Genomic DNA, 12,088 nt, shown 5'->3' with positions numbered 1-12,088 from the left:
TGTCCCACTGTTCTGGATCTATTCTACCATGACTTGATGTGGACTTAGTGTCCCACTGTTCTGGATCTATTCTACCACGACTTAGTGTCCCACTGTTCTGGATCTATTCTACCATGACTTGATGTGGACTTAGTGTCCCACTGTTCTGGATCTATTCTACCACGACTTAGTGTCCCACTGTTCTGGATCTATTCTACCATGACTTGATGTGGACTCAGTGTCCCACTGTTCTGGATCTATTCTACCATGACTTGATGTGGACTTAGTGTCCCACTGTTCTGGATCTATTCTACCACGGCTTGATGTGGACTCAGTGTCCCACTGTTCTGGATCTATTCTACCATGACTTGATGTGGACTTAGTGTCCCACTGTTCTGGATCTATTCTACCACGGCTTGATGTGGACTTAGTGTCCCACTGTTCTGGATCTATTCTACCATGACTTGATGTGGACTTAGTGTCCCACTGTTCTGGATCTATTCTACCATGACTTGATGTGGACTCAGTGTCCCACTGTTCTGGATCTATTCTACCACGGCTTGATGTGGACTCAGTGTCCCCCTGTTCTGGATCTATTCTACCATGACTTGATGTGGACTCAGTGTCCCCCTGTTCTGGATCTATTCTACCACGGCTTGATGTGGACGTAGTGTCCCACTGTTCTGGATCTATTCTACCACGACTTGATGTGGACTCAGTGTCCCACTGTTCTGGATCTATTCTACCATGACTTGATGTGGACTCAGTGTCCCACTGTTCTGGATCTATTCTACCATGACTTGATGTGGACTTAGTGTCCCACTGTTCTGGATCTATTCTACCACGACTTGATGTGGACTTAGTGTCCCACTGTTCTGGATCTATTCTACCATGACTTGATGTGGACGTAGTGTCCCACTGTTCTGGATCTATTCTACCACGACTTGATGTGGACTTAGTGTCCCACTGTTCTGGATCTATTCTACCATGACTTGATGTGGACGTAGTGTCCCACTGTTCTGGATCTATTCTACCACGGCTTGATGTGGACGTAGTGTCCCACTGTTCTGGATCTATTCTACCACGACTTGATGTGGACTCAGTGTCCCACTGTTCTGGATCTATTCTACCATGACTTGATGTGGACTTAGTGTCCCACTGTTCTGGATCTATTCTACCACGACTTAGTGTCCCACTGTTCTGGATCTATTCTACCATGACTTGATGTGGACTCAGTGTCCCACTGTTCTGGATCTATTCTACCATGACTTGATGTGGACTCAGTGTCCCACTGTTCTGGATCTATTCTACCATGACTTGATGTGGACTTAGTGTCCCACTGTTCTGGATCTATTCTACCACGACTTAGTGTCCCACTGTTCTGGATCTATTCTACCATGACTTGATGTGGACTTAGTGTCCCACTGTTCTGGATCTATTCTACCACGACTTAGTGTCCCACTGTTCTGGATCTATTCTACCATGACTTGATGTGGACTCAGTGTCCCACTGTTCTGGATCTATTCTACCATGACTTGATGTGGACTTAGTGTCCCACTGTTCTGGATCTATTCTACCACGGCTTGATGTGGACTCAGTGTCCCACTGTTCTGGATCTATTCTACCATGACTTGATGTGGACTTAGTGTCCCACTGTTCTGGATCTATTCTACCACGGCTTGATGTGGACTTAGTGTCCCACTGTTCTGGATCTATTCTACCATGACTTGATGTGGACTTAGTGTCCCACTGTTCTGGATCTATTCTACCATGACTTGATGTGGACTCAGTGTCCCACTGTTCTGGATCTATTCTACCACGGCTTGATGTGGACTCAGTGTCCCCTGTTCTGGATCTATTCTACCATGACTTGATGTGGACTCAGTGTCCCCCTGTTCTGGATCTATTCTACCACGGCTTGATGTGGACGTAGTGTCCCACTGTTCTGGATCTATTCTACCACGACTTGATGTGGACTCAGTGTCCCACTGTTCTGGATCTATTCTACCATGACTTGATGTGGACTCAGTGTCCCACTGTTCTGGATCTATTCTACCATGACTTGATGTGGACTTAGTGTCCCACTGTTCTGGATCTATTCTACCACGACTTGATGTGGACTTAGTGTCCCACTGTTCTGGATCTATTCTACCATGACTTGATGTGGACTTAGTGTCCCACTGTTCTGGATCTATTCTACCATGACTTGATGTGGACTTAGTGTCCCACTGTTCTGGATCTATTCTACCACGACTTGATGTGGACTCAGTATCCCACTGTTCTGGATCTATTCTACCACGACTTAGTGTCCCACTGTTCTGGATCTATTCTACCATGACTTGATGTGGACTTAGTGTCCCACTGTTCTGGATCTATTCTACCACGACTTAGTGTCCCACTGTTCTGGATCTATTCTACCACGACTTAGTGTCCCACTGTTCTGGATCTATTCTACCACAACTTAGTGTCCCACTGTTCTGGATCTATTCTACCACAACTTAGTGTCCCACTGTTCTGGATCTATTCTACCACAACTTAGTGTCCCACTGTTCTGGATCTACTCTACCATGACTTAGTGTCCCACTGTTCTGGATCTATTCTACCACGACTTGATGTGGACTTAGTGTCCCACTGTTCCAGTACCCAGTGTACTGCAGCTGATGCTATCATGAGTCAGATGTTCATTCCAGCAACGTGCGTGTGTGGCGGACCAGCCCCCCGAAGTGACTCGTTGAACTCTATGGGACCATCTAATTTTACCCCACCACAGTAAAATGGCCCTGACGTGATACATCCTAAAGATCATTTGGGCTAAAATGGAGTTTATTCAACTAGATTCCCCCGATATGTAAGGAACACATGAGTGGTGGAGAATATGTAAGGAACACATGAGTGGTGGAGAATATGTAAGGAACACATGAGTGGTGGAGAATATGTAAGCAACCGATCTGTTTGAGTTAAAGCCACCGATTATATTAATGATTTGATCAAAAAAGATCTCACGTTAGATTTTGACTGGTGATGAAATTCATCATTACTGGCCATATATTGGCAAGCATAAGGAAAAAAATCTAATTAATTGTCTCTACGCAGGTCCCGCTAGGTCGTCTCTACGCAGGTCCCGCTAGGTCGTCTCTACGCAGGTCCCGCTAGGTCGTCTCTACGCAGGTCCGGCTAGGTCGTCTCTACGCAGGTCCCGCTAGGTCGTCTCTACGCAGGTCCCTCTAGGTCGTCTCTACGCAGGTCCCTCTAGGTCGTCTCTACGCAGGTCCCTCTAGGTCGTCTCTACGCAGGTCCCGCTAGGTCGTCTCTACGCAGGTCCCGCTAGGTCGTCTCTACGCAGGTCCCGCTAGGTCGTCTCTACGCAGGTCCCGCTAGGTCGTCTCTACGCAGGTCCGGCTAGGTCGTCTCTACGCAGGTCCCGCTAGGTCGTCTCTACGCAGGTCCCGCTAGGTCGTCTCTACGCAGTTCCGGCTAGGTCGTCTCTACGCAGGTCCCGCTAGGTCGTCTCTACGCAGGTCCCGCTAGGTCGTCTCTACGCAGGTCCGGCTAGGTCGTCTCTACGCAGGTCCCGCTAGGTCGTCTCTACGCAGGTCCCGCTAGGTCGTCTCTACGCAGGTCCGGCTAGGTCGTCTCTACGCAGGTCCCTCTAGGTCGTCTCTACGCAGGTCCCGCTAGGTCGTCTCTACGCAGGTCCCGCTAGGTCGTCTCTACGCAGGTCCCGCTAGGTCGTCTCTACGCAGGTCCGGCTAGGTCGTCTCTACGCAGGTCCGGCTAGGTCGTCTCTACGCAGGTCCGGCTAGGTCGTCTCTACGCAGGTCCCGCTAGGTCGTCTCTACGCAGGTCCGGCTAGGTGGTCTCTACGCAGGTCCGGCTAGGTCGTCTCTACGCGACACACAGAGAGGTGTTAGAACAGATTATTTGACTTGACGTGGGAATCAATTCTTCCTTCACAACCCAATAATTTCTAATAGTAGTTGTTGTCCTATACGTAATGTGATGGCTGTGTAGGCTACATTTGTGAATGATTATTATTAATTTGTATACGGATTGCTAGACTAAATGTAATGGCTCCTGTTACTCAAATAGTAGTTGTTGTCCTATACGTACTGCATACTGGCTAAGTCCATCTGAATGTATAGACGTGTGTACTATGAGAAACTTCCCCATTGGTATGCTAATGTTGGGTGCTGTAAACTGAGATGCCTGACTTCATTACAAACTGCTTGTGAAACCAACTCTTACGCCGTCATTTTGATTTAGATTCCGAGTTGCAAGTTAAATCAAAAAACAACCTTCGAGCAAGAATTGTTTTGAGATTTATGGTTATTTTGTTCTAATTTTCAGGGCAAATCCATTTCCTCTCAAAGGGAAGAGTTTTGGAGAGTTTAAATTAAAAAATAATCCAGAATCAAGGGAGTTCAAGGGAGAATTATGTTGGGCTTCCGAGCCCCCGAATGTGACTCATTATGCTTCATGTAAAAGGTTGTATTGTCTTCTCAGGAATTCAGCCTTCTCTGTGCTGCTCTCAACCTCATTCTGTCACACCTCTGTGAAGTCATTACATCCTGTAGGTCTGATATCTGATTGGAGGTTAACTTTACAGTGATGCTATTGATCAACAAATCCGATGTTATAAAGGGGACTCTTGGGGCCTTTTAGGTTATGACCCCCTCTCTCCTCTCTCTCTTCCTGTCTGATCTAGAATAATGCCTTGTCATGTTAGTATTGTGTTCATACTTCAGCTGTATGCCTTGGTGGTGAATCCATTCTTCAGAGTAATTACATATCTGCCTTTGATGTGGACAATTAGTATTCCTGTCTCAACCTTTATGACAGTGACTTACTGGGTTTGCAATACTCTGTGTGTGTGTGTGTGTGTGTGTGTGTACAAGAGGCGTCACTACAGTCCCTGGTTCGAATCCAGGCTGAATCACATCCGGCTGTGATTGGGAGTCTCATAGGGCAGCGCACAATTGGGTCAGTCTGTGGTCAGGTATTCTGCCGCTGTGTACTCTCTGTTTAGGGCCAAATAGCATTCTAGTTTGCTCAGTTTTATTGTTAATTCTTTCCAATGTGTCAAGTAGTTATCTTTTGTTTTCTCATGATTTCGTTGAGTTTAAATGTGTTGCTGCCCTGGTGCTCTGTGTGGTGTGTTTGTAAACAGATCCCCAGGACCAGCTTGCTTAGGGGAGTCTTTTCCAGGTTCATCTCTCTGCAGGTGATGGCTTTGTTATGGAAGGTTTGGGAATCGCTTCCTTTTAGGTGGTTGTAGAATTTAACATTTCTTTTCTGGATATTGATCATTAGCGGGTATCATCCGAATTCTGCTCTACATGCATTATTTGGGGTATTCTTACAGAATTCTGCATGCAGAGTCTGAATTGCCATTTTGTTTTATCTTGGTTGGTGAGTGTGCCCCAGACTTAACAACCATAAAGGGCAATTGGTTCTAGAAATTATTAAAGTATTTTTAGCCAGATCCTAATAATTGGGATGTTGAATTTTGTTCCTTTTCATGGCATAGAAGGCCCTTCTTGCCTTGTCTCTCAGATCGTTCTCTCTCTCTCCCTCTTAAACATCTCCACTCTCTTGCCAAACTAATCCAGCCTCAGTGCTCACCTCACACCCACAGGATTAGAGCAGCATAGTACAGGGAATAAGGAGAGAAGAATATATTTTTTTTCTGCCTTTTGAAACATCTTGGTTGTTGTGTATATAGACACTGTACAGGCCTATATTCCTGCACTGGGTTGTGCATGGATAATAGGGAGAGGAATCAAATCAAATGTTATTTGTCACATACGCCGAATACAGCAGGTATAGACCTTACTGGGAAATTATTACTTACTTAAATGCTTATAAAATATGTACTATATTAACTAATATATATATAAACTAATATATATATGGCCCAATGCTCTAACCACTAGGCTACCTAATAGCCAATGACACCATGCATTAGAGCCCAAATAATATGGTTTTTGGGTCGGATACCGGTAGCCTACTGTTTCAGTGTCATTTTCCCAAACTGAATTCTCCAATTTGACTTTTGCTTTCAAAAGTATCTCAGTAGAACATGCAAGTAAGAACATTGAATTCTACTGTGCTGATATTACAGTGCGTTATAGGAAAATAATGCACACTCTAGAATGGTCTTCAAGCCAATCAGAGACAAGTATATATATATATATTTATTTATTTATTTAAGTAACAATAAATTGACATAATAACGAGGCTATATACAGGGGGCACTGGTATTGAGTCAGTGTGTGGGGGTACAGGTTAGTCGAGGTCATTTGTACACAGGTAGGGATAAAGTGACTGCATAGATAATAAACAGCGAGAAGCAGCAAGTGTAAAAACTAAGTTGTGTTTTCTGCCGTTTGAACGTCTTCATAAAGCCTATCTGCTTTAACACAGTTCATACCACGGCATTGTTGAATACTTGTCTCTGATTGGCTTGAAGACCATTCTAGAGTGTGCATTATTTTCCTATAACGCACTGTAATATCAGCACAGTAGAATTCAATGTTCTTACTTGCATGTTCTACTGAGATACTTTTGAAAGCAAAAGTCAAATTGGAGAATTCAGTTTGGGAAAATGACACTGTGAAACAGTAGGCTACCGGTATCCGACCCAAAAACCATATTATTTGGGCTCTAATGCATGGTGTCATTGGCTATTAGGTAGCCTAGTGGTTAGAGCATTGGGCCAGTATCCGAACCCCCCGAGCTGACAAGGTAAAAATGTGCCCCTGTTCCCCGGGAAGGCTGTCATTGTAAATAAGAATTTGTTTTTAACTGACTTGCCTAGTTAAAATTAAAATAATTATCCTAAAACTACTGTCAACATAGAAACAGAGAATGAATGACAGGATAATGTCCCCGTTTCTAGCCAAGACCTCAGGGGAGAACACCTTGCAGGGTGATAACAACATGAGAAACAGGAATGAATGACTGGATAATGTCCCCGTTTCTAGCCAAGACCTCAGGGGAGAACACCTTGCAGGGTGATAACAACATGAGTAACAGGAATGAAGCCTGACTGGATAATGTCCCCGTTTCTAGCCAAGACCTCAGGGGAGAACACCTTGCAGGGTGATAACAACATGAGTAACAGGAATGAATGACAGGATAATGTCCCTGTTTCTAGCCAAGACCTCAGGGGAGAACACCTTGCAGGGTGATAACAACATGAGTAACAGGAATGAATGACTGGATAATGTCCCTGTTTCTAGCCAAGACCTCAGGGGAGAACACCTTGCAGGGTGATAACAACATGAGTAACAGGAATGAATGACAGGATAATGTCCCTGTTTCTAGCCAAGACCTCAGGGGAGAACACCTTGCAGGGTGATAACAACATGAGTAACAGGAATGAAGCCTGACAGGATAATGTCCCTGTTTCTAGCCAAGACCTCAGGGGAGAACACCTTGCAGGGTGATAACAACATGAGTAACAGGAATGAATGACTGGATAATGTCCCCGTTTCTAGCCAAGACCTCAGGGGAGAACACCTTGCAGGGTGATAACAACATGAGTAACAGGAATGAAGCCTGACAGGATAATGTCCCTGTTTCTAGCCAAGACCTCAGGGGAGAACACCTTGCAGGGTGATAACAACATGAGTAACAGGAATGAATGACAGGATAATGTCCCTGTTTCTAGCCAAGACCTCAGGGGAGAACACCTTGCAGGGTGATAACAACATGAGTAACAGGAATGAATGACTGGATAATGTCCCCGTTTCTAGCCAAGACCTCAGGGGAGAACACCTTGCAGGGTGATAACAACATGAGTAACAGGAATGAATGACTGGATAATGTCCCTGTTTCTAGCCAAGACCTCAGGGGAGAACACCTTGCAGGGTGATAACAACATGAGAAACAGGAATGAAGCCTGACTGGATAATGTCCCCGTTTCTAGCCAAGACCTCAGGGGAGAACACCTTGCAGGGTGATAACAACATGAGTAACAGGAATGAATGACTGGATAATGTCCCTGTTTCTAGCCAAGACCTCAGGGGAGAACACCTTGCAGGGTGATAACAACATGAGTAACAGGAATGAATGACTGGATAATGTCCCCGTTTCAAGCCAAGACCTCAGGGGAGAACACCTTGCAGGGTGATAACAACATGAGTAACAGGAATGAATGACGGGATAATGTCCCTGTTTCTAGCCAAGACCTCAGGGGAGAACACCTTGCAGGGTGATAACAACATGAGTAACAGGAATGAATGACTGGATAATGTCCCTGTTTCTAGCCAAGACCTCAGGGGAGAACACCTTGCAGGGTGATAACAACATGAGTAACAGGAATGAATGACAGGATAATGTCCCTGTTTCTAGCCAAGACCTCAGGGGAGAACACCTTGCAGGGTGATAACAACATGAGTAACAGGAATGAAGCCTGACTGGATAATGTCCCCGTTTCTAGCCAAGACCTCAGGGGAGAACACCTTGCAGGGTGATAACAACATGAGTAACAGGAATGAATGACAGGATAATGTCCCCGTTTCTAGCCAAGACCTCAGGGGAGAACACCTTGCAGGGTGATAACAACATGAGAAACAGAGAATGAATGACTGGATAATGTCCCTGTTTCTAGCCAAGACCTCAGGGGAGAACACCTTGCAGGGTGATAACAACATGAGAAACAGGAATGAAGCCTGACTGGATAATGTCCCTGTTTCTAGCCAAGACCTCAGGGGAGAACACCTTGCAGGGTGATAACAACATGAGTAACAGGAATGAATGACTGGATAATGTCCCTGTTTCTAGCCAAGACCTCAGGGGAGAACACCTTGCAGGGTGATAACAACATGAGAAACAGGAATGAATGACAGGATAATGTCCCTGTTTCTAGCCAAGACCTCAGGGGAGAACACCTTGCAGGGTGATAACAACATGAGTAACAGGAATGAATGACAGGCTAATGTCCCCGTTTCTAGCCAAGACCTCAGGGGAGAACACCTTGCAGGGTGATAACAACATGAGAAACAGGAATGAAGCCTGACTGGATAATGTCCCTGTTTCTAGCCAAGACCTCAGGGGAGAACACCTTGCAGGGTGATAACAACATGAGTAACAGGAATGAATGACAGGATAATGTCCCCGTTTCTAGCCAAGACCTCAGGGGAGAACACCTTGCAGGGTGATAACAACATGAGTAACAGGAATGAATGACAGGATAATGTCCCCGTTTCTAGCCAAGACCTCAGGGGAGAACACCTTGCAGGGTGATAACAACATGAGTAACAGGAATGAATGACAGGATAATGTCCCTGTTTCTAGCCAAGACCTCAGGGGAGAACACCTTGCAGGGTGATAACAACATGAGTAACAGGAATGAATGACAGGATAATGTCCCTGTTTCTAGCCAAGACCTCAGGGGAGAACACCTTGCAGGGTGATAACAACATGAGTAACAGGAATGAATGACAGGATAATGTCCCCGTTTCTAGCCAAGACCTCAGGGGAGAACACCTTGCAGGGTGATAACAACATGAGTAACAGGAATGAATGACTGGATAATGTCCCTGTTTCTAGCCAAGACCTCAGGGGAGAACACCTTGCAGGGTGATAACAACATGAGTAACAGGAATGAAGCCAGACAGGATAATGTCCCCGTTTCTAGCCAAGACCTCAGGGGAGAACACCTTGCAGGGTGATAACAACATGAGTAACAGGAATGAATGACAGGATAATGTCCCCGTTTCTAGCCAAGACCTCAGGGGAGAACACCTTGCAGGGTGATAACAACATGAGTAACAGGAATGAATGACAGGATAATGTCCCTGTTTCTAGCCAAGACCTCAGGGGAGAACACCTTGCAGGGTGATAACAACATGAGTAACAGGAATGAATGACAGGATAATGTCCCCGTTTCTAGCCAAGACCTCAGGGGAGAACACCTTGCAGGGTGATAACAACATGAGTAACAGGAATGAAGCCTGACTGGATAATGTCCCCGTTTCTAGCCAAGACCTCAGGGAGAACACCTTGCAGGGTGATAACAACATGAGTAACAGGAATGAATGACAGGATAATGTCCCTGTTTCTAGCCAAGACCTCAGGGGAGAACACCTTGCAGGGTGATAACAACATGAGTAACAGGAATGAATGACTGGATAATGTCCCTGTTTCTAGCCAAGACCTCAGGGGAGAACACCTTGCAGGGTGATAACAACATGAGTAACAGGAATGAAGCCTGACTGGATAATGTCCCCGTTTCTAGCCAAGACCTCAGGGGAGAACACCTTGCAGGGTGATAACAACATGAGTAACAGGAATGAATGACAGGATAATGTCCCTGTTTCTAGCCAAGACCTCAGGGGAGAACACCTTGCAGGGTGATAACAACATGAGTAACAGGAATGAATGACTGGATAATGTCCCCGTTTCTAGCCAAGACCTCAGGGGAGAACACCTTGCAGGGTGATAACAACATGAGTAACAGGAATGAATGACTGGATAATGTCCCTGTTTCTAGCCAAGACCTCAGGGGAGAACACCTTGCAGGGTGATAACAACATGAGTAACAGGAATGAAGCCTGACTGGATAATGTCCCCGTTTCTAGCCAAGACCTCAGGGGAGAACACCTTGCAGGGTGATAACAACATGAGTAACAGGAATGAATGACTGGATAATGTCCCTGTTTCTAGCCAAGACCTCAGGGGAGAACACCTTGCAGGGTGATAACAACATGAGAAACAGGAATGAATGACAGGATAATGTCCCTGTTTCTAGCCAAGACCTCAGGGGAGAACACCTTGCAGGGTGATAACAACATGAGTAACAGGAATGAATGACAGGCTAATGTCCCCGTTTCTAGCCAAGACCTCAGGGGAGAACACCTTGCAGGGTGATAACAACATGAGAAACAGGAATGAAGCCTGACTGGATAATGTCCCTGTTTCTAGCCAAGACCTCAGGGGAGAACACCTTGCAGGGTGATAACAACATGAGTAACAGGAATGAATGACAGGATAATGTCCCCGTTTCTAGCCAAGACCTCAGGGGAGAACACCTTGCAGGGTGATAACAACATGAGTAACAGGAATGAATGACAGGATAATGTCCCTGTTTCTAGCCAAGACCTCAGGGGAGAACACCTTGCAGGGTGATAACAACATGAGAAACAGGAATGAATGACAGGATAATGTCCCCGTTTCTAGCCAAGACCTCAGGGGAGAACACCTTGCAGGGTGATAACAACATGAGTAACAGGAATGAATGACAGGATAATGTCCCTGTTTCTAGCCAAGACCTCAGGGGAGAACACCTTGCAGGGTGATAACAACATGAGTAACAGGAATGAATGACAGGATAATGTCCCGTTTCTAGCCAAGACCTCAGGGGAGAACACCTTGCAGGGTGATAACAACATGAGTAACAGGAATGAATGACAGGATAATGTCCCTGTTTCTAGCCAAGACCTCAGGGGAGAACACCTTGCAGGGTGATAACAACATGAGTAACAGGAATGAAGCCTGACTGGATAATGTCCCCGTTTCTAGCCAAGACCTCAGGGGAGAACACCTTGCAGGGTGATAACAACATGAGTAACAGGAATGAAGCCTGACTGGATAATGTCCCCGTTTCTAGCCAAGACCTCAGGGGAGAACACCTTGCAGGGTGATAACAACATGAGTAACAGGAATGAATGACAGGATAATGTCCCCGTTTCTAGCCAAGACCTCAGGGGAGAACACCTTGCAGGGTGATAACAACATGAGTAACAGGAATGAATGACAGGATAATGTCCCTGTTTCTAGCCAAGACCTCAGGGGAGAACACCTTGCAGGGTGATAACAACATGAGTAACAGGAATGAAGCCTGACAGGATAATGTCCCTGTTTCTAGCCAAGACCTCAGGGGAGAACACCTTGCAGGGTGATAACAACATGAGTAACAGGAATGAAGCCTGACTGGATAATGTCCCTGTTTCTAGCCAAGACCTCAGGGGAGAACACCTTGCAGGGTGATAACAACATGAGTAACAGGAATGAATGACAGGATAATGTCCCTGTTTCTAGCCAAGACCTCAGGGGAGAACACCTTGCAGGGTGATAACAACATGAGTAACAGGAATGAATGACA

General features: G+C 45.7%; 1 protein-coding gene across 1 annotated transcript in view; it reads right to left on the bottom strand.

The window, feature by feature from the left end:
• Positions 1-12,088, bottom strand: part of LOC135555047 (WASP homolog-associated protein with actin, membranes and microtubules-like) — a 33,077-nt gene that overhangs the window by 19,909 nt on the left and 1,080 nt on the right.

The sequence above is a fragment of the Oncorhynchus masou genome, chromosome 2, assembly GCF_036934945.1.
Source record: "Oncorhynchus masou masou isolate Uvic2021 chromosome 2, UVic_Omas_1.1, whole genome shotgun sequence".
Lineage (NCBI taxonomy): Eukaryota > Metazoa > Chordata > Actinopteri > Salmoniformes > Salmonidae > Oncorhynchus > Oncorhynchus masou.
The sequence above is the reverse complement of the archived record's forward strand: the minus strand, read 5'-3'. Positions and strand labels throughout refer to the sequence as shown.